This window comes from Bactrocera latifrons, unplaced genomic scaffold (assembly GCF_001853355.1).
Source record: "Bactrocera latifrons isolate USDA-ARS-PBARC rearing strain unplaced genomic scaffold, ASM185335v1 scaffold_40, whole genome shotgun sequence".
In the NCBI taxonomy this organism is placed as follows: domain Eukaryota; kingdom Metazoa; phylum Arthropoda; class Insecta; order Diptera; family Tephritidae; genus Bactrocera; species Bactrocera latifrons.
In genome coordinates, this window is record NW_017537046.1 from 1430668 (window position 1) to 1454269 (window position 23602).

Sequence of the window (23602 nt, forward strand, 5' to 3'; positions counted from 1 at the left end):
CAAATATTTTTTTTATATGAATTTATTTTCCATTTTACTTTCGTAAATATTTTTTATTGTCTTGATTTCCTTTATTATATTTTTATTTAATTTCATACTGTTTAACCAAATTAATATAAGTTCCATATTTTCTTATATTGCTAATAAACAGTACAATTTAGTTTGCATAGCTTTGATTTAATTGCCACTTTTATGTCTATCATTTAATGCCATTAAAATAGCGTAATCCAATTTTATTTATTTCCCCCCTGTTATTTACGTCTTTAGTGCAATTGCCTCCTCACATTCTGCGCTCATTTCGCATACAAATTCTATTTTTAATACCACATCACATTTTGCCACTTCCCCTGCTCCAATACACATGCCAGTGTCTGTGCGTGTGTGAGTATGTGTCAAAGAAATCGCCTGCTTTTAAATAAACTGTGCGAGCAAAATCGCGGCGCTCTCCACGGCAACAACTCGCAACACGGTGGGCTCGTCGACGCTGTCGTGCACATTCTTGTTGTAGCTGGTTATCACCATTCCACCCACCACATACATACATACATAGCTGTCGGTATGTAAATATGTTTGTTTACTTGACTTTTGCCGTTGATTGCACTGTTCAACAACTTGCCACTGCCGCTGCCGTTGTCGCCTGCAGTTTTTCACCGTTTCTTGTTGTTTTGCTGTAATTTTATTGCCACGCTGTGCATGTTATGTTTTTTGTTGCTGTGTGCTTTTTTGTTGCTGTGTGCTTTTGGTTTCTTATCAACGTCAGCGCATAATTGCGGCCATATCGTAAAAGTTAATTATTTACGCAAGTTCTTACTTTCTCTATTTACTCGCGCATTTACTTGTTTGCATGCCAGCGCTATTAATATTATCACAAATTCGTTGTTTGACTATTGAGAACTTTCGATGTGCTATGTGCGCCTGCATAAATACAGTTGCGTTGACACGAAGAGGTCACCTGGATATTTCTACGGACATTGAGAAAAGATAAACATGCTTAGCATTTTGTAGATAAGGCTTGGTTAACAAAGTGGGTCTTTACTCATAGTGAGGTTAGCAGATTGTTAGAAGAGATTCTAAGTGAGCATTTATAGATTAATCATTAATTAAATTTTAAATCTGAAGTCTTTTGCTACTTTATAATTGCTCTGAACTAAAGTAATTTAAGGGTCTGCACTTTGCGGTTATTAATATCTATAAAAACGCGACTTCTTACGCTCTTAATAGGATGTAGGAAATATATATATGTATATGTATTTAATCGCAAAGCCGGTATAAAACCTATGTATAAATTTTAAAGCTTTCCTTGGGACGATCTAAGTTTATTTTAAGTGAACCGGGAAGTTCTGTAGAATGATATAGAAAGCTCTTTTGATATTTGTCTGAAACTCTTTATGAGACCAAATTTTTTCTGCATGCTAGATGGACCTTATGGCACCATATATGAAGTGTGCTCAAAAAATAAGGAATATTTTAGATTTTTTTTTTAATATTCATTCATTTGTCTGCATTAATGTTATCAACTTCAAAATAATCCTTTTTCGATATTATTAGTCCAGCGTTTCTTCCAGTCGTCGAAACACTTCCGCTGTTGTTGTTGTAGCGGCAAAAAAAAATTACGGAAGTAATTTCGTGGGATGGTGTCGAGTTGACAGTCCTTGGCCGGATAAAAATCCGGGTCCGTTCCGATTATATATAGACCCGACTGTCGTGGGAACAGTTGAAAAACTTCTTAAACTCGATTTTTGGAATAACCTTTAACCCTTTCAGCGATTTTCTTTTCTCTTATAAATCGTCGGTCCTTTAAGGTTCTCTATTAAACATATAGAGAAAGAGGAAATAGTCTCAAGGAGGCTGGGTCATCAGTATAGTTTTCTTTCTGGGCAAGAATTCTCGAACAAAATCTACATTTTTGGACAACTAGAAGTACATATGAAGCCGTGGACTATCAATAGATAATCCTAATAATATTCGAACCACTTCATTCATTATTTGTCGGATAAATTTTGCTTTTCTTGAGTATTTGGAGCTTTCATTGAAAACTTTGGTAACAGCATTTAATATTTCAGTCGCCTATGCTATGCAAAAAGTTGGAGCTATGCTTTCAGCATTAGATATAAGCCAAGGATTCCAAAGTCGAAACTGTAGTACTTTTAGACATTCCACTGTAATCGTTTGCGCTCGTTTTGGTATTGCTTTCAGGGGCATATTACATTTTAAATACTTTCTCGCAAGTTCCGATAAAATTTCTATAGAAAATTGTTCAAAAAAGAAATGCAGCTCTATACAGCTCTATACAGCTTTCCGTGAAACGGTGTCAAACAAGACTTCCGAAATATTTTTCAATGTCAAAATGTGACAGATTCAATTAGTGTGACAGTTAAACCGTTTATTTTTTTTTTTACAAAATCCCGCAATCATTCAATCATTCATCAAATATCCGCTAGTGTGACGTCAACAAATCATATTCAAGTCACGTGATTAGTGCAATGCGATTAGAGGACATAGATTTTGAAAAATATAATTTAAAATTATGAACAAGGTCTTACTATTTTTTGCACACAGTTTGTAAAATATGAGAAAAGCTATCACTGTGTCAATCAACAAATAAGAAATTGTAAACAAAAACCTCCCGGATATTTAAGAAATAATCTTTTAGGTGACGTCGACGTTTCAGCTGATATTGTCAAATGCACAATGCACCGATGACGCTGGCAAGATTAGCGTGATTTTTCATATTTCTTCCATAATTTTTTTTTTACGAAATCTCTTCGACAAATTGTTGCTTTTCACTTTAACTTTCCTTATCATAATTGCTGTACAAAAGTATTTTATCTTATCTGAAGTATGACACCAAAAAAAGTGCCTCAAGTAATGCTTAATGAAAGATAAGATATATTATTTGGTGATATGCCTCAATATGGCTTGGATTTGGTGTAATCAGAAACTGAACAATTCATTATCTAGTTGTTCAGTTTAATCTCAACTCTTGGCGGAAACTTAGCGACATCAGCTGATATGAGCGTCTTGTCGTAATTTGTGTTAGTTTTGAAGTTCTCGGTCAAGTACGTAGGGTACTGGAAGCTAACATTTTGCTTGATATGAATGAGGAATATAGCTTTGGGTGCTTTCAGTCTTGGATACTTTCAGTTTTAAACTTACTAGCTGAAATCGAGGCGTACCTAAAATTTTTCGACTTGTCTGCGACTCAATACGAGTCTTAATATTTATGTCGAGATATTAAAACATTTTCTATGTAGGGAAATGTTTTATTTATTTATTTGCCTTGCGCTTCATTCACTCGCACTTCCTACTCGCCTTACACCGTCGTATTTTTGTGGCTTGTACGATCACACTTGTTTAATTTACGGCCATTGACTTTGCCGCAAATCCATTCGAAAGTGTGTGAGCTTATGTAATGGCAGACATTATATAGTATATTTGTATAGGTACTTTCGTATATGTTTATTTTCGGCTGGCTTGCCGTATGCGCTTGTGTGCGTGCAAGTTGCGAAAACTCGCAAACTTTTCTACTCACTCGCATGATATTTTTTGTTTTATTTTTGCCGCAAAGAAAGTTTGTCAGGCACACAGAAATAAGCAATTTTGTGGCAGCGCAGCACCCACAACACCCGGGGCTGGCGGGTGGTTCGTGAAAAAGTTATGAACTCGCTGTGAGAAGTGCGAAAACAAGTGTACGCTTGCGGGCTGCAGTAGTTGTGGTGGCCAGCAACAAAAAGCAAAGTCCAAAAATATTACACAGCAATTTATATGTTTATTTTTGTTGCTCAGTGGAGCGTCTGATTTGAGAAATTTAAGAAATCTGTTACCATGGCATGCCGTAATTAATAAACTTCGCTTAACTGTAGGTTTTGTTTAACGGCGCGCGCTTACAAACTCGCCCTGCCCTGGCCCACGTTACCCACGTTACTAATTGCATTAAAGTTGCTCGCTCTAATCTCAACAAATTTCATTTTCCTCACTTGCTGCTCACATTTCTCAGCCGCCTAAAGCGCACTTCGAATACTTTGACTTCTTGCCAGCGACGGCGACCGTACCTAGTATAGCAAATTAGGCCTCAGTTTGGTTTTCTTTTGCTGCCGTCGCTCTGCGTCTTCAACGTTATTGTGACATTCTCCGTACTTGCTTTGCTGCCTAATTTGCTGTAGTGTCTACGAATTGCCAGCGCTGCAGAAGCATCTTAACAGCTTCTTAAGTAATCAGCTTATTGGTGGGCCGCTTGTGTAGCTGTTGGAAAGTGTAGGCCTCAGTTGAACTAAATTTCATATTACCACTTTGACAACTTCCGCACAAGTGTATGAACGTTAATTGTTACTGCTGTTACGATTGTTATTGTTGGCGCTGCTTGTTCTTAGTTAATGTTCCAGAGAGTGTGGTGGGATTATTGCCCCTGCAGTTGTAATGTCTTTTACTTATCTTTTTATTTGTGTCTTGAGCGGTTTGGTGTGCCTTGGGTGCGTGTTTGTTGTCACTTCTTCGTGCATATTTGTTTTGAAGGTGTGTAAAGCTTGTGGCTCCCTTCCTCCTTGATGCTTCGTCTTCTAGAAGACAATCTCCTTCAGTTAAAATTTTGCTTTTACGTGTATGCTATCTATTAGCTCATTTCAGAACCCGCTAGGTGTATGATCATGCTAAAACAGCGATATGCGCCTAAATGTAGGCAACATTTTTTATCTTTTCTTTAATTTTGTGCCTATAACTATAACTTTTAGCATGAAGTTCAGTTAAAATTTTGGCTCTGAAATGACTCTGACCAGCGCCTAAATATAGGCCACATTTTCTTATTTTTTTCTACAAATTGGTGGTATAGCTATATCTATTAGCTATAGTCGCTTCAAAATTCTAGTTTCAACCTCAACGCACAATCAAGTGCTTTGAAACTTAACGCAGCCTAGTAACTTCAACTTTTCGACCAACTTACGCGCTTTTCGCACTTTGTGCAACTTTTGTGTGCTTCAAGTCGGCCTTCATACCCATAAATGTTCACATGGCGTAGTTTATGTTTCCATATACCGCTATAACCCTCTAATCTCAACAAATGTATGTGTGCACTCAACCAAAGCACACTAAACTGAACTCTCAACTTGTTCTTTATCGCTCTTTGCCGCATGCCACTTACCACCTTTCACTTTCTCAGCATTTTCAGTTTGCTGTCTGCAGTCCACACCCAAACATACACACAGATATGTATGCCATTATACCAGTGCCACTGTCGGACGTATTTTAATCACCGATTTAGGAGCATTTATTCCCTGCGCCCCCAACTCCTAACTTCAGCCGCCGCAGCAATTCTCAACAGTTGGTCAAATTGCGATACGAGCACTTCGCATTTCGTTGTTTCTTCTATTTGTTGTGGTATTGTATTACTTTTGTGCATGTTGTCTAGCGCCTAATACACGCCCGCCGCCGCTCGCCTTATGACACCACGCTACGAGCGTTGTGCTGTGACCCAAAGGCGGCGTGTGTTGACATCTAAATGTAGACGGAAGCCCGTTGACATATTTCTAAGCTATTTGGCGTCTTGTAATTGCCAAGTAAGTTAAGTCAGTGGCTTGTTTGTTTCTTGCGTCGACTTGGAATTAGCTGTGGCAGTGTGACAGTTGGCAAATCGTCAGTTAGCAGTGCGGCAGTAAGCCAGTCATGTTGGTTATCTGGTTCGCTTGTTGTGCTGGGCGGTCCTAAAGTGCTTTATGTGCTAGCTGAAGAGTGCTAAGGTAAATTATTATATTAGAGTATAATGAATGGTGGTAGTTAGTAACGTAGCTGTTGATGTCAGAGACTTAAAATTGTTTATTTGAATACAAATTTCGGCATAATATAGCCGAAATATGCGAGTAATTTGTTGCTCGTGCTATTTTGTATTATGTTTTTGCATATATTTCACTGAAATCTTCTATGTTTTGCAGGTTTGGTATTATAAACCTGTGTTAAACCTTGTAAGGTGCACTAAAATATTTTTTATATTGAGTTTTGAACGTGAGTGTTTGCCATAAATTGACTTCCTACACTTCTTATGCCTAAAAAAATGTGTCTGAAATAGCCAGATTTCTACTAAGAAAATGATCTTGAACCTACAAGGAGGAAGTTGTTACAGAGTTAAAAGCAGTTTGAGGAATACATTTGAAAGTTAATTGTGGCTAATATTGTAGGGTTTGGTTATAAAATTATTAAATTATTGTACCAGTTATAGTTGGAAATGTTGTAAGCGATTATTATAATGCAAGATACACTAAAAAAATTTAGCTTAAACTCAAGCAGAAAACACAAATGGCTTGAGAATTTCTAAAAATAAGTAACTGGTATATTAACGATTACAATAACCGATAGTATATCGGGTAAAATAACCGATAGTATATTTTAGTAACACTAAAGAATGGATTGCGAAATTCAAAAAATATCTAAAGTATACTAACGGTTATAATAACCGATAGAACTCTAACCGATAGTATATTGTACAACGGGTAAAATAACCGATAGTATAACTTAGTAGCACTAAAGACCTTAAAACCTTCGAAGAACGGTAGTCGTCGCTCTGGTCTTTAATAAAATGTATAAAAACATACAATTTCGGGTCTAATATAATATATTTAATTTTTTCTGCAGAATAAATATTTGGGTTAGATAAAAATAAAATTGAAATTTGCAATATGAATTATTGGATTACATAGTTGTAGAAACTTGTTGTAGAAAATTGCGCCACATTTTCGCCTTATACCCCTCACACCCATAATTCCCATACGGCACATGAAATGCCATAATTCTTTCTAAAAGCATTTAAAATCATCGCTGTACTGCGCTTCCGAAACAGTTAACTCGTACAAAATCTCCGATTTGCACATTAAATGCTCAAATTAGCAAAATTTCAATCCCCCAGCGTGCATTGTAACAAAAAGTTTTATTGCACTTATACACCCACATTTCTGCTAGTTCAGCTTGAGTCAATTTTAAATCACCAGCGCATGCTATTATTTGCCAGCTGTACGTTGCCACATAAATCTACATGCATATGTGTGTCTAACTGTATGTATGTATGTGTATGTACAAGTTGTGGTACTGTGTCTGCCTCATTTCATACCCCATAGCTGCTTCCCAATGCCCCCTTACATATATTGTTATTTTAGTTATTTCCACATGCACGCTCTGTGTGTATGTCTAGAGTGTAGGCGTTTATTGCACTCAGAGGCTTGTGGCATATGTCACCAGATATTTGTATGAGCGCCCGCATTTTGTGAAAACATTTCAACTTTTTTAATTATGTTGCAATTATTTTAATGACTTTTCTGCTGCCTGCCGCACGTTGTAGCAGTCAGCCATTCAATCGGTCGGTGTGCTAGGCAGGCAGTTGGTGTGTCAGTTAGTCAGTTGGTGTGTCAGTCAGTTAGTTTGTCGGTGTCAGTTATGCAGTCAGTCTGTCTGTCGTTGTGCTAGTCAGTCAGTTAGGCAATGAATTAGGCAGACAGCCGGTGGTGTGACGTCTCCTGGCAGCGCTGCTTTGTGTCTGTGTTGTGGTTACGACTAAACTTGCTGTCGTTGTTGTTGTTGTAGCGTTTGCTTTTGCCGTCATTGTCGCTTTCAATTTTGATTTCCATTTCATTTTTAAAAACAGTATTTACTAGACTCGTATTTAAATGCAAAAGTTGTCACAATAGCATTTAAATGAGTTTGCAATATCTGTGGTTGCGTATACGCCATGGCGTGCACAAGCCTTCTGCATAGTACTATGTAAATATGCGGTTGTATCGGCTGCTGTGTTTTACTAAATATAAATGTAAATGCAACCAACGTTTGCTTTCTTGCTCTGCGCTTTAGCCAACATTCGTGTACATTTGTTTTGTTGCTGTTGTTTGCTTTTAAAATGTGCCAAAGCACGCCGAGTCTGTAGTTGTCTCTGCGAAATCTCATTGCTGTCGCTGGTGTGCGCTGTGGGCGTTCTTTGGCGAGCTTTTGTTTATTTTCATATATATGTCTTGTTGTTGTTATGAGTTAAAAATTGCTGTCAGTACGGCAGAAAAAATAAACAAATAAATAATAAAATAGTAGTGATATAAATAAATTCATTTCAATTTGGCGCGAAAATTAATTGAAATATTTTCGTTTGCTTTCGTTTTATAAACAGTGAAGTCGGCYGCCTTGGCGCTTAGCCAAATAAAAATATTTCAGCGCATTTCTTGACGCGTAGGCAGAGATTCTTGTTTTTATTTTTTGGCATTATTTACTTATGAAGATGATTCATATGCGCGCATAGCTTTCTTAATAGCTCGAAATTACTTCTTATTTAACGCATTTATTTTCACTCCTTTGTAATTTCTGCCAAGTAAGCTCATTGTTGAGAAAATATTGCTGTTTTTTTATGGCGTTTGTGGCAATTTAAACGCCCCTCTTTGCTAATATGGCCATTTATTTTGTTCTAATCGCCTTCGACTTCCTCAATAATTCATATCGCAGCAACTGCCGTTTTCCCACTCCCAACGCTGAGCATTTTATAATTCACACGCTAATTTGCTTAATCGATTGCAGCGTGTGGCATAAACATTAAAAAGTAATTACTGTAAACAAACAGCTGATTAGCCACATTGAGGAATATAAAGGACTCACTCGTTGCGCAGAAAAGTGAAGCAAGTGACAAAGCAAGCACGAAAAAGCGCAAAATAAACGAAATAAAAAGAAAGAAAAAAACAGACACATTAAGCTGGTATACAAAAAAGAGAAAGAAAAAGGAAATGTTGAAGGCAAATGCTGAAAGCAAGTGAAAGCAGCAACCTAAAAGCTCTTAAGAGAAATTGAGTGTATATCTTTTGTGCGAGCAGAGTCTCCATTTAAAATTAAAGCTGCTTAAATGCGAGCAACACATGCTGATATCGTCACCTAAAATGCAAAACAACGTATCATCAAACAAAAAGAGTCGAAAATCGTTGTCAGATATAATAACCAATATATTGGTTAGTCTTTTCGTATTTGTAATGGAACGTCAACTTATTTTATTTTATAATTTACTAATAAAAAAAATCCAAAATCGCTATCAGATATAATAACAAATATATTGGTTAGTCGAAATAATCTTTTCATACTTCTAATCAATTTTGGGAATTTCTTCATTATTTCCACTAATTTTTGAACAGCTGTAACTTTTTCAACTTCCCCGAATTTTATTCCTTTTTTTTGAAGCTTCAAATCTCACCTTTCCAACACTATATGTTGTGTATATTGGTAGCACTGGAGATATACGACTGCAATGCCATCTATTGACAAAGTACAAAAAGACTTTTTCGATTATCCAATATAACCGTTATATATAACTGAAATATAACCAATTTTATATAACCATTTTATAACCAAAACTCATAAATTTTTTCAATATGAGTGGTTTTTATTATAACGTTTTGCTTCGGCAGTAAACTTATGAAAAATGATGTTACGTTATTTTGCAATTTAGCTGACGATATACACCAAGTGGCGACAAAAACAGTACCCAAGTTTAAGGCACTCACTTGCTGCCACCACCAATTTTGTTAACTAATGATAGGCCGCAAAGCACACGCCTGACTGTCTGCTCGTAACATCATCGCCTACACGTGTTAGACGCGTGTGTAGCCAAGGCTTACGTGTACTTTTCAAAATAGCGCTCCGTCGCTCATTTCGGTCACGGATTTAATGAATTATAAAATGTAGTGAGATAGGACAGTGTTCACCTGCTGGTTTATAGGTTAGTTGTCTTTTGGTGTAGTCTAAAACAGCTGTGACCAATTAGTGTTTTTTAAATAGACATAATAAATGACAAGGTAACAAGAAAAGCCGATAACTTCAGTTGTACTTCACAAATAAAAAAAAAAATGTCTAAATAAGAAATTGTTTTTTTTTTCGGTTTGTATGCCAGCTATATGTTATAGTGGTTCGTTCTGAACAATTTCTTGAGATATTATTCCATTAATTTGGATTATAATATATGCCAAATTTGGTGGAGATATCTTGCCAAATGACAAAGTTTGCTATACAAAGACTTGCTTCCGATCATTCAGTTTGTATGGCAGCTATATGCCATAGTGCTCCGATATCGGTGGTTCCGACAAATAAGCAGCTTCGTGAGAAGAAAAAGATGTGTGCAAAATTTCAGATCGATATCATTAAAATTGTGGGACTAATCCGCGTATATATAGACAGACAGACATTTTTCGGTCTTAATCTTACAAAACCCGGGTATTCGATGGGGTGGTGTTGAGAAGATTCCTTCTCCTTCTTCTTCCGTATAGCTAATGCAGCTGATATGCGGAAAGATAATTAATCTTGCTGCATAAATTCCAATGGGATAGTGTCCAGCTAGAACCCCACAACCACTGAAAGATGGACCTTGCTGAGAACGAAGAGCTCATTAAACCTGAGCCAAAGGACCTTGCGACTGCACAGCTGCTCGTAATGAGCAATGCTTACTGAGTTGGTCTGAGGTTCATCAGTCTGGTAGCAATTCTTAATGTTCTTAAAACTTAGGAAAGACTTAGGTCTCGGCATATTTCCACATTTTCATTCATGACTCGACAGACGCTGTATAAGCTTCTACTCTTGTTATTATTTCGATTCAAAACTGGTTGGAGGCATAGGCACAGTGTGCGAGTCTTTTATGACCTTCAATGCATCGAATGTTTTGGTGACAATTTCGGTTAGCAATGCGCAAAACAGCGGCGTCTATAAATAACGCCTGTGTACTCATTAGTTGTTCGTAAATTGGAGCTTTGTTTCGCCAAATATATATTTGTAAAGAGACCTCTTTTACCGCCACCCTAACCGGAGTTTAAAATGTCTGTCCTTCGCGCAGATTTCCTCTTACTACGTCTGCCCGAAAGCAACCCCCGTAACGGTTGTAATATACGTAACAAGTAAAACCGCCTAAAAGTATGCAATTCAATTACAAGCAAGCAATATGAATTTCTAAAGAACTTCCCTACAATTTGGCCCGTTGTTTCAGTCGAAGTTCACTGATTTCAGGCTAAACTAATAAAATTGTAAGCGTCGACCCGCACTCGCCACCCAACGCCAACCACCGCCCATTCACGGCAACCACAGCTGCAGCCATCTTTTTCGATTGCTGTTCAACTGAATTTACGCAAACGTCCACGGGCCACCGGCTGTAGGAAGTGTCAGCGTGTTCAGGAATACAAAATGAAAATTTATGGCCGACAGTCTTGTTGTTTTAATGTTACCACCGGCCGACATGTACTCGAGCGCAATAACATCATAGCGCTTGAGCACAGTTACAAATGGCCAACCACAATAAAATAACCGAAAATATGAAAAGAAACATAACAACAACAAGAAACACGACATGTGCGTGCAGCAAATGTCTGCAATCCCCAATTGCATATTGCAATGGAGGCTCAAAAATTGCGAAAGTGGCCATGGTAGGCAGCACAGTGTAATGGGAAATGAATATGAACCGCTTACATGTTTGTGCGTGTTTATTGAGTTTTAATTTAAATGCACATGTGCCGCTGAATGCCCTGAAAAGCACACCACCGTATCATATACCGGGGTTAGGGTGAGCTTTAGAAGTTAACCGGCGAACTTTACATATTTTTTATTCAACATAATTCCCTTTAAGGGTGATACACTGTTTATAGCGACCCTACAAGACCTGAATCGAATCGGGTTTGTCCGCATAGACTTTAGACTTTACACATATCGGAACAACTCTAACGGTATGATATCACACGATCTTGGTGGCCAATCGACCGGCCCAAAACGTGAAACTATCTGCTCATCGAAGTGTTCTCTCAATAAATCCATTGACTGATGCGATGTGTGGGAAGTGGTGACATCTTGTTGAAACCAAATGTCGCACATACCACTTACGCTTCAATTTTAGACATCAAATAATCGGTTATTATGGCACGCCATTGACGGTTACGTTCCCACCGGCATCAGTTTTGAAGACATATATATAAAACCGTTATTTTTTGGTATGAAATGGCAGTTCCTCAATCTCTTCAGGTTGCTCTTATATAAATATCTCAAATACCCGTTGAGCCAGAAATGGGTCTCATCGCTGAACAAACTTTGACTCGAAAACATCGGATCTTCTTAGAACTTTTCATGAGCCAGACTTTCAGACGTAAGTCTTTCCCTGATGAAATGCTAAACAATACTGAACAAAAATACCATGACAACTTGACACGACGCGTGTTCTGTCAAAAAAAGCTATTGAGAAAAGTACTACTACTTCAATCTCCCGTTATAATTCACAAACTAATGATCGGACAGCTGTCAAATTTATATAGCCGACTTTTAAAGGTTAGGGCTAGCTAAAAATTATATCGTTTTAACTCTAGTAGCGCCATCTATGTGTCAGGGCGGCGACTTTTCAATTGATAACGTGTCACGTTGTTTGTCCGCGTGGAACTTCTAAACTACTCAACCGATTTTAGTAAAAATTTAGCACACTGTCTCCGGTTGTTAAAAACAATTCATAAATAAAAAATACAGTGAAAGCTCTAATAAATGGACGCTGTATTAAGCGGACAATAGTATAAAATGAATACCACAGAAACATGTGGCCGGATGCCCTAGTAAAAATATATTTAGTTAAGGACCACCTTAATACGTGCTTGTACGCAACTGTATTCATGTGCTGCCTATGTGCCACTGGTACGTGTGGTAGCAATAAATTAATTGAAAATATATTTATGCACACACACACACGCACACACACGATTGAGCAATTTTGCATTTTAAATTACAACTTTCATTCGATAAATGTATGGCCGTAATATATTCATATCTATCCCAGCTGCATGCTCCATGAGAGCGCGTCTATAAGAGCAGCAAATATTTCACTCTATCTAATTCGAGCCAATAATTTCGGCATTAATTGCTTGTATGCGTCTGTCACGTACTGCCGCAATTTAACATCCATTTATTGCGCAAATGCGTGCTTGTGTGTGTGTGTGTGTGTTGGTGTTTACATTCTGCATTTCGCAATTGCAGCCGTAAATACCGCAAAATTGAGATTATGTTGACATTTGTATGTCATAATAAACCACAAACTGTTGGTGGTAGCATGTTTTCCATTTTCTTGCCTCTTTTTGTTTTTGTTGTTTTTTTCGATTTTCGAAAATTTTCTGCCATGCCATAATGCGTGACTATGCGCACACACACACACACACACACACACTTAGCTGCGTGTGTTTTCCATTTTCCCACACAAAAGCAACAGCAAAATTAGTACTCTTTTGTATTTGTAATTTAATATGCATTGAATGAGTTTCCGAAATATCTAGTTTAAACAGAAATAGTTTTTAATTGAGTTTCAGTTACAAATTTTTGTATAAATTTGTAATTTCCCCCATTTTTATTTTTGCGCAAATTTATTAACTTTCCTATCTCTGCACGTATAAAATCGCTCCCTCACACTGCAGCGCTGCATTGGATACCCACACACATATATATACTACGTATATAGTATATCCACTTGTTATAGAATAGAATATATTTATATTTTTGCATGAAAATTCGTTTTTATTTTCATGGCTGTTATGGCTGTTGGTATTATATAAACGTTTACCGTTATCATAGCAACACTGGCACTAAATTAATTAATATGGTTAGCTTTTATTACACCAAAGCTGCGTTGAAGGGCACTTTGCCACATTTGCTGTGCATTATCGGTGCCGTTTGGTGTAATTATAATAGAAGTTCAACAGAGATTTGTTGCGAACAAACTGCTTTCCACGCCATACAATTTTGTGGCAGAGGCAGGAAGTTAAGTGGGATAACGGTATGCTGTGTATTGGAAAGAAATTAAGGCAGGAAAGCAAGTGGGCTGTTATTAAATGACTGTGCTTTTTGGAGTTTGTACACAAAGAGTTTTTTCGTAAAAACATACTTGCTTGCTGCCTTTAATTTATTTTCAGTACACATCATGCCGTTACTTTACACCCTACCACCTAAGAATATGTAGAAAGTTGGAACGAAAATGTGGGTTAATTCTGTTCATCGAAAATAAATATGAAATACGCTGAAGGCGTTGTATAAATCATCAGAAAAGAAAAACATAAAAAGTGCTTTTGGTAATCAAATTTTAAATCCTTCAATCGTTATTTATCCAAATGGCCTCCACAATTTTTTTGCAGGAACGAATTTGATGAAGCTAATTTTCGAGTACTTTGTCCACTAAATAAAGTCATATGTCAGGAATAGCACATTCAATACAGACTCCTTTGAAGCTTGAAGAAAATCTGGTTTATTGCTAAAGACGAATGACTTCAATAAACACCACCATAGATAGTCTAATGGTTATAAATCACAACTTCTGGGAGGCCATTCAATGTCACAATTTCTTGAAATAATCGAAAAACCAAAGTTTTCTCGCAATAATTCCGTTGTTATGGGCAGAACTACATGGTCGTAAAATGTTGATTATCAACGATCTATAATACTCTGCATTGACAGTAATGGCTTCATTTCGAAAGATGTACGGACCGGTGATTCCACCAGACCATTTCCATGATGAAATTGTAAACATAACTGAAAACCATGAAAAAATTACAGGTGACCGAAACGTCACTTTCAAACCATATCATCCTTATTGCAAAATCAAATAAAATTTGTCAAACATTTCTTATTTATCATTTGTGCAATGTTGGCAATTTTCATAATGTAAAAGTCTACAAATAAAACCCAACTATTAAAAAAAAGCCTACCTATTTATAAATACTAGTATTCAACTATGATTCTGTCTAAGAATATTTAAAAAAATGTTGGTTGTTCTCCTTTTCTTACATTAAAGCAATGTTGCCATTTTTCGTCAAGGTATTTTCATACCCTTGTTACCATAAAAAATGCCACTGTGAAGTGTATATAGCTTCGGGGCAGCCGAAGTTAACGTTTTTTCCTCTTTTATAGAAGTTTGCTCTGAGCTCGACGCTTTTCTAACCTTAATTACATTTTTAATGATGTTGACCTTCACACTCACACATGCAGCTGTGTATGCATGTTTACCACTTATGCGCGGCTCATTGATTATGCCAACATAAAACTACTTGCAACAATAACAATTAACTAAGTAAATTTTAAACAATGTAACTATGCGGCACTCTTCTAATTAATGTTGTCTAATTAAAATTATAAATTGCTATCGTCTGTTTTAATTATGAATTATTGCACATGTGTCAGTTGGCAACTTACTGCGCGATGCGCGTGTTGTGGGGTTGGCGCATAATTAAAGCTGTAATAGCATTATAGGCAATATCAATACGCACAGACACGCATACATACACACATATGTATGTCAGCGCATGTGATTATACGTGTGTGTTTGGCGCTATTGTATGCAGTCGGCAACCGCATGGACACCACAGCCCTTTAACCTCACAATTCAACGTTAGCTAATACCGACATGTCACAACATGTGGCGAGCATGCATTGGCGCACAGTGTTTAACAAAACTCGGTGGCTACTGAAATTTGAGTGGTGGTGTCGGCGCTGGCGGGCGGAAGTTGTGCTCGCACAGTTTGTCTGCCGCCTCCGCGCTTCGTTGGGGTTTGGGGGGCTAGCACAACTGGGTCGGGCAGTCAGCCAGACGCCGCGAGTCACAAACACACACTTGTATATGTATGTCCGTATGTGTTTGTTAAGCTCCTCGGTTATGAGTAGCGTGGGTGCCATATCCTTTTTCAATTGACGTACATATTTTAGTACTCACATGCATGTATGTGTGTACTTTAAGTTGGTTTAGCTTAGGCTTGTAGGGCGGTTTGTTGTCTGTGTGTGTGTGTGCTGACACTTAAGTCGCCTAAATTTATGCTTCAAAGTGTTTTGTCGCCCCCACTTGTGGCAATGAAATTATATTTGTGCCACATTCGTGACTGTTTCTCGAGTTCAGTGTCATACGAGATGCTCCTAGATTATAACAATCGTATTGAGAGGCTTAAATATTTCTAGAAATTTCGGTGGCCATCAAGGATTGTTATGCTAAGTTAAGATGTGTTGAAATGAGCACAGAAGGCAGGGAACGCGCAGTGGTTGCCCAAGAGAGATAGTTACTGACGAAAACTGTAAAAAAATGAACAAAATTATTTTGAATGACTTTAAAGTGTAATTGTTCCAGATAATAAGTACTCTAAAAATATCAACTGAACAGTGTAAATCATATGATTCACGAATATTTGGGTATGAGAGAGCTCTGTGCAAAGTGAGGACCAAAAACAACGGCGAGTTGATGATTCGGAGCAGTGTTTGGAGAAATTCAAGCTTAATACACCCGAGTTTTTGCGTCGATATGCGGGAATGGATGAAACATGGCTCCATAATTTCATTCCGAAATCCAACCAACAGTTATCCGAGTGGACTACAGAAGATAAGCCCGCTCCAAAGCCTGTAAAAACGCCTGAAAAAAGTCGACTGATAAGGTTATAGTGTTTGTATTTTGTGATGCGTAAGGAATAACTTTTCTTGGCTATCTTTCAACAGGAAGGAAACACCGTCAACAGCGACTGTTGCATAGCGTCATTGGACCGTTTGAAGGACGAACTGGCTCAGGAACAGTTGTATTGGAAGAAGAAGAAAGTGCTGTTTCACCAAACCAGTGTTAAGCATAGTAAAAGTTCATGAACTGAGCTTCAAATTGTTTCCGGATCCAACGGATTTGCAAAATCTAGCCTCTAGCGACTATTTCCTGTTTTCCGATTTCAAAAGAGATTTTCGTCGAAAAAAGAGATGAGCGTCAAAATTAAGGCCCCTACAAAATTGGTATGGAAAAGTTGGAGGGTCGCTATAATCAGTGGGTGACCCTTGAAGGGAACTATGTTGAATAAAAGAACAACGAATTTTGTACTTTCCAGTTGATCTGTTATATGTGTTATATAACTTCAACTTTATATAGTTTTGCAAAGTCGCACTTTTTGTTTGGATTTTCTTCTGAAAGCTTACCTTAAATGACACCGATTTCTGTGTTCTTTTGTAATTTACTTGATTTTTCCTTCTTGCCTAACAAAATCACTTCATAGCTCAGCGTCTTTGTCTTGCCACGCCTTGCAAACTCTCCTCTGAATAATAATTTATCGGACATGTCTTTGCATACATTTTCTTGATTTCGACACTTGCCACCAAAATGTGGCGCTTGCCCCTACATAAGTATGCAATAACTTGTGCTCAGGTTTATATACATACATTCTCTTATAACGGTATATACGTTACGTTCATATCGCGTGTTGCCGCGAAAAGTGTAAAAGTTATGTCGTGACCTTGCTGCCATAGAAAATGAGGGCGCAACATGTGCATGTCGACACCAGCTATGCACCGTCCAACCTACAGCATACAAACATACTTACGTTGACTGCCATCTCCAGTATATTTACCGTTTGTTAGTGCACAAACTGGCAAAACAAAAACACGTAAATTAACTGCAACACAAACAACTGGCTGCAACGCGCAACACCTAGCCACTGCGCCCAACCCAACCTTCAAAGGTTGCATATTTATTGCTATTGTTGCTGTTGTTGCTATCGTCGTAGTCTTGCAGTCGCCACAGCGCTACTTGGCGCAAGCTTTGAGTGCTTAGAAAAGTATTAAAAGCAATAAAAAGCTTGGCGTGGCAAATTGTTGAAGGCATCTGCGCACATTCACACGCAAATAAACTCATACTTAGGCGGCTGGTGGAAAAGCGTTATGTACAAAGTGTGCAATTTTCTGCGCTTCAAGTTTCCACATGTTTTTGCATTTTTGTTTTCAGCGCGCTACGGCGAGACTCACTAAAGTTCGTGTAGTTGGTTTGCGAAAAGCTATTAAATTTTATATTTTTACTCAATTTTATGGTTGTTGTGGTCAAGGGTTTAGCTTGTGAAAAATAATATCTGTGTGGGTTATAGAAATGTCTGGAATTTCGGACTAGTGGATCAACAAGTGAATTTTTTTATTGACAGACTGAACCGAAAAACTATTGAACAAGTTGTAATCTTCTCCTTTTATATGAACAAATTTAAAAGTGAAAATTAAAAAAAAAAAAAAACAATGGTATTAACAGGTGATCTAAGTAGAGGCACTTTTTTCAATAGCCTTTCTTTGACAGATCACGCTGGAGTTGTGTCAAGCTGTCATGTTATTTTTGGTACCGTATTGTTTGGTATTTCATCATGGAAAGACTTACCCCTGAACAACGTTTACAAATCGTTCGACTTTATTACAAAAACTCACGTTCTTTAAAGCATGTGTTTCGCACGCTTCAATAGTCAACGTAATCGGCCTACTGAGCGATTTATTCGCAGCACTATCACCCATCTTAGGCTAGGATAGTATTCGACCGAAATAGACCACATCATACATGCAGTGGAGAAAATATACCTGCCGTAGCTGAGAGTGTACAGGAAGACCGTGGAGAGTCGATTCGGCGCCAACTCGGACTGACGTATGGAATGACTTGGCGCATTTTAAGTCGGGAGCTTAGATTACAAGCGTAGAAAAGAAAAAAAAAAAACTTGTGCAAGTACTGAAGCCGCTCGACTTCGACATCGCTTCGATCTATAGATTCTAGAAAACTTCCAAGAAGGTCCGAAGTGTAAACATCGGTCCATATTTTTTGAAAAATTATGCGGATGAACAATGGCGACAGTTTTCGCGCTATGATAGCCAACTATTTGACGCCTTAAATTGAAGCATCGTGATCTTGTCTCGACATTCGTTTTCGACAAGACGGCGCCATTTCCCACACATCGCATTAGTCAGTAGATTTATTGCGAGAACCCTTCACTGAGCAAATAATTTCACGTTTTGGGCCCGTCGATTGGCCATCAAGACCGTGTAATATCACACCGTTAGACATTTTCCTGTGTGGATGTGTAAAGCATAAAGTCTATGCGGACAATCCCGCTTCGATACAGACCTTGGAACGAAGCATCACTCGTGTCATGCGCTAGTTACCAGTCAAAATGCTCGAACGAGTCATAAAAATTTAACTCAACGGATGGACAATCTGAGACGTAGCCGCGGCCAACATTTGAAAGAGATAATTTTCAAAAAATAAATGGCAAAAAAATGTTCTTTCGAATGATAATAACCATGCCCCCATCAAGTTTGAAGTTTCCATGTTTTTCTTTAAAAAAATAGGAAACGTAAAAATGGATCTTCCCTTGTCACTTAAACTGGTTTTGTGGTTTTGTGTAGTATGTAAGTAAACCGCCCAATCTTTCGTACAACAGCTTATATTTACCACGGGTCGAGACGTCAGTGCTAGTGCACACCATTTTCTCCACCATTGTAAGGTATTCACAACAGTCTTCTGAATGATTTTTAGCAACTTTACTTACGATCCAGGAAAGAATTTCGCTTTTTCCACCATCTTTACCTTTTGGTACTACTGCCGCTTACATCAAAGATTTTCTCAAGTATTATGTGATACAAAGAAGTCTTATATCTCGTATCTGCATTCTGTAATTTTCGTTAAATAGGCGTGTCCTTTGCTTTGTAATAAGCGTTTGTTTTTGTTTAACTAGCCCCCGTCAGAGCTTTGCTGTGTCAAAACTTTTATTAAAATAGTTCCCTTTGACTTTAATTATAGTTATATATAGAAGTTTGTTGAACTTATTCGCTGCAAATGTTACTTTAATTTTAGCTCAGACTATCGTGCTTACAACTATAATTAAGTTTGTAATGTAGTAAGTGGGTTATTGTGACGCGAGTTCGCATGTGCTCCGCCAGCGGTGGCTCCGTACTGATTTTGTTTTTGCACCATTTAATTGCTTTCGAATAATTTGTAATTGTAAGATTATTGGTCTATGTTATTTAATATTATTATTACATATATTTACTTTAATTGCTTTTCAATATTTACTATGCAGAAATAATAATTTCGATTATTTTTAAATTTTTTTCAGGTTTTTCTGAAATATTGAAGGCGCCGCAAATGATGTAAGTAAAACTTTGACAGATTTTTACTAATTGAACAGTTATTTTAGACTATTCCATATATTTATATGTCATTTGATTTTTTAATGATTACTAGTCAGTGAGTTTAGAGTAGATTACAGTCACTAAGACAATTTTCTTTATTTTACTGCAAGAATTCACATTTAATGTCTTCAATTCTCCACTCAAAACATTCTCCCCGGAACGGTCGTTTATAGAAAGCAAATTTGGTCGAATGGGTCTTCGCGCGCAATTTAAATAAAAAAGCCTCACATTTGTCGCCCAGTACTAAGATATCCTGCGTCACATATCAGTCAAATAAATCGACTAAATCCTTTCGATTTTTCGATTTTTCAATTTTGATTATATGGCAGTGGAGTCTCTCATAAACAGACCAGCCTTTTGGTCCGTTCAATAAATTGTCAATACAAAACACCAAAAAAGTTGAGACCGACCAAGCATTCTCTGTATTTGGAAAATTTTGTATACACTCAAGATCCCATTTGACCCGCACTTGCCCGGTTAGTTCTGTAGTACCTTTTTATTTTCATGAGCAGTTTGATCTCTTCTTTGATTTTTGAGTTAGACACATATTACAGTAGAATCTCCTGTAAGCGATCCGTTCCATAGAGTGTCCTTTCAAAACATCAAAAAGTGTTGGGACCGGTCAAGTATTCACTGTATATGGAAATTTTTTCATACACTCAATATCAAATTTGACCCGGACTGGCACTCTACAACAATTTTATATAAAATAGTTATATATTATCTAATTCTTTGAACAAAATATTCGTAAAAAACCGCAGCGCGAAGAAAAATCCAGGCGACCGCTATTGACAAGGGCCAATTAAGCAAATTAGGCAGCGCTGCAAATAATTACCGCTCGATAGAGCTGCTCGCTCAGAGCGCAGCATTCGCCGCAACTGCGAAATGAAAATTTAAATAGTCAATTAAGTGAAATTGGCTTTATTGCATTTTAAATAAAAGGCCAGCAAACAAAAATAAAAATAACTAAACGGAAAGTGAAAAATGTCGTAATTGAATTTCCATACCAGGAAAGCAAAGCAATGTGTTTGTATATATGCGTGTGGGAAAAAAAGTTGCTTAGCGAGGTGGCAAAAGGTTGATTGACAAGCTGTTAAATTGAAAACTTTTTCGACTGAAGAAAAACTGGGGAGCGAAATTCTGAAGCGTTGAACAACGTGCGCCTGAAAGGTAAGCCCTGCAGTCGAGCAGAAAAATAAGCAAATGCAATTAAGTTTCGCCTAATACTGGCTATACGTGCAACCAAACAGCCCCATCAACCAGCTCGACCAGCAGTGCGCACCGTTGACATTTTTGCGAATTTTTATTATATTTTTTCTTGTTTTTGTTTCTTTACCAAACCGTTTGCAAAGCGAAGGGCGCAGTTAGCAAGGCAATCGTGAAAAAAATTTTAAAGGACCGAAAATGAAAAAACTATGAAGGCGCCGAATTCCTTCCGCTTTTCGCACAAAACCAAAATCGTTGGTCGGTCGGTCAGGTCAGCTTATAATAACGGTGTTGGCTGGCTAACTACAAAAATATCAACGACGCGGCTGCAAGTGAAAGCTGCAGTTGCCCTCAGTGTTGAGCAAATACGCCACTTGCAACATGGACACTGCGAACGCGGCAGGTAAATTGAAAACGTGATGTTGCCATTAATTTTTCGCACATCGCAGCATAATACAGGAATGAAAAGTAAATCTGGCATGAAGAACGAACTCAAAAATCACGCTTCAATTGAGAATTGCTGTAAATTGTGTGGAGTGGCATAAATCACAATTTGACGGATGAGAAATGAGGACTTGTGGCAAAATTATAAATAAGTAATAAAACTTGACTCTTTTATCCCTTACTACCGGCTAGAAAGGAAAGGATGACATAATTTGAGCGAATATGTACGCTTCTTCTGGATAATCTTCTAAATGTCTGAAGAGTCTTATGGATCTTGGAGTTATTCTAGATAAAAAACCAAGCTGAGGAGAACGCATTGAGATCAAGGTTTCGAATCCTTCCTTCATTCGATTCCGAAACTCTTGCAGATGAAGCTATGGCCCCTAAGCCAATGAAAACACAATGAGATCAGGTCTTCCAAAATCCTTCGAATTTGAAAACCTTACAGCAGAGCCACACGTCCAAAAGTGGCATCTATGACCCCACTTAGTCCATTGATTCCATACAAGTATCTTCCACCACATACTAACAAATGATGCAGTGATATGGTGGATGGAATTATCGCAAAAGTGCCTTTTAATTACCCAGGAACAGGTGATACGGTCCTGTTTGCTGGGTTCTCAACGAAGTTTGTGTACGTTATACTCGACCTCCGGCCAATACATATACAATTGAGATATGAGAATTTTATCCCTTTGAAGTCAATCTAAGCTTCATTACGCGCAAGACATATTCGACCTGGTTAATGCTTACAGGTTAAGCTGGTACTGCGACCGCGGTTAGGAGACCCACGTCGAACTAAACACGACGTTTTCATTCCCCAGTACAGAAGACTGTACCAATAGTTTCCTGAACGACGATTCCAACGGCGATAATCTGCATATTCACCGACAGGAAAGAGGAACTGGAGCAAGTTTCTTCTTTAGTAGTCCGTACACAGAAGGTTGAAACTAAGTGACTGCTGTACCCAGAAAGTCTATAAACAGCCTAGTGACTAGACAAGCAGCAACTAACCAAGCACCAATACTAAGTCCCATATCGTGAGGTTATACAAGCAATAAATAGCTAGACTTTTAATCGGCAACATGCCATCTGAGTATGCGGTCATAATATCGGAAATCAGAAGGAAATTTAAAGGTAGACGAGCTGGCTCGCTCGGCAGCAGCTGGAGACACAATACCTCTAAGCGACATTAGGTCATGCAGCTTCTTCAAGAGTTGTTTCAGCCTGGACCCTGGAGGCACACTTCAGGTCTTGGAACATAAGCAATACAGACCATACCACCATGATGATGGTGGACCAATCAAAAAGCTCCTACTTCTAGGCGAAAGGGATCTTAGTAACATTGTAGTGGTGATCCCAGAGCATCTACCACTTTTCCCATTTTCTGAAGGAATTTTCTGGGATCTTAAGGATCTTCAGAAAATGGGGAAAAGTGGTATCGGCGGAATGCAGTGGTTGCATAAATAATGATGAAACATTGAAGCATTATCTATGCGAAAGCCAGGCCCGCAGCCGGATGAGAGAGAACATATTTCACGGCGACCAATAATCCAACATAAGAGACATTAGGCAGCAGGGGTGGAACAGAATCAGTTTTTTTTTTTACTAAATTCGCAGAGTTGCTGGATAACTTTTAAATTGGTTACCATCCTCGGCGAACAATGAGTTGCTCATGACACTGTCTTTTCGCCCAACCAAACCAACCAAGCAATCTTTAAAAATTCGTTATCTTCTAGGAAAATTATATCTTACTCAGACTCAGACTTCAGCTTTGTATCTCGAGGAATTCTCCGAATAAGTTTGCTTGTTCATGCACCCACACTTCTTACGTTGCCTTGACAATACTGGCATTTTTATTTGGACTCGAATTAGACACAAATACAAAATTAATAGACATGACATTGGATCGACTCGTGCTTTAATTTTGCATCGCTGATTTGTTGAGATGGTAATTTTCAATTCTCGGAAACTTGCAACTAACCGAGCATAACGCTTACGCACAACT

The 23602-nt window shown here is 37.9% G+C and overlaps 1 protein-coding gene across 2 annotated transcripts in view; it reads left to right on the forward strand.

Moving 5' to 3' along the window:
- The window catches only part of LOC108972514 (probable RNA methyltransferase bin3), a 138295-nt gene that overhangs the window by 65452 nt on the left and 49241 nt on the right, over nucleotides 1-23602 (forward strand). For both annotated transcript variants that reach the window (XM_018939135.1, XM_018939136.1), the window contains exon 3: nucleotides 19869-19902. The gene's annotated coding sequence lies outside the window, so the exon portion shown is untranslated. The remainder of the gene's footprint in view (nucleotides 1-19868; nucleotides 19903-23602) is intronic.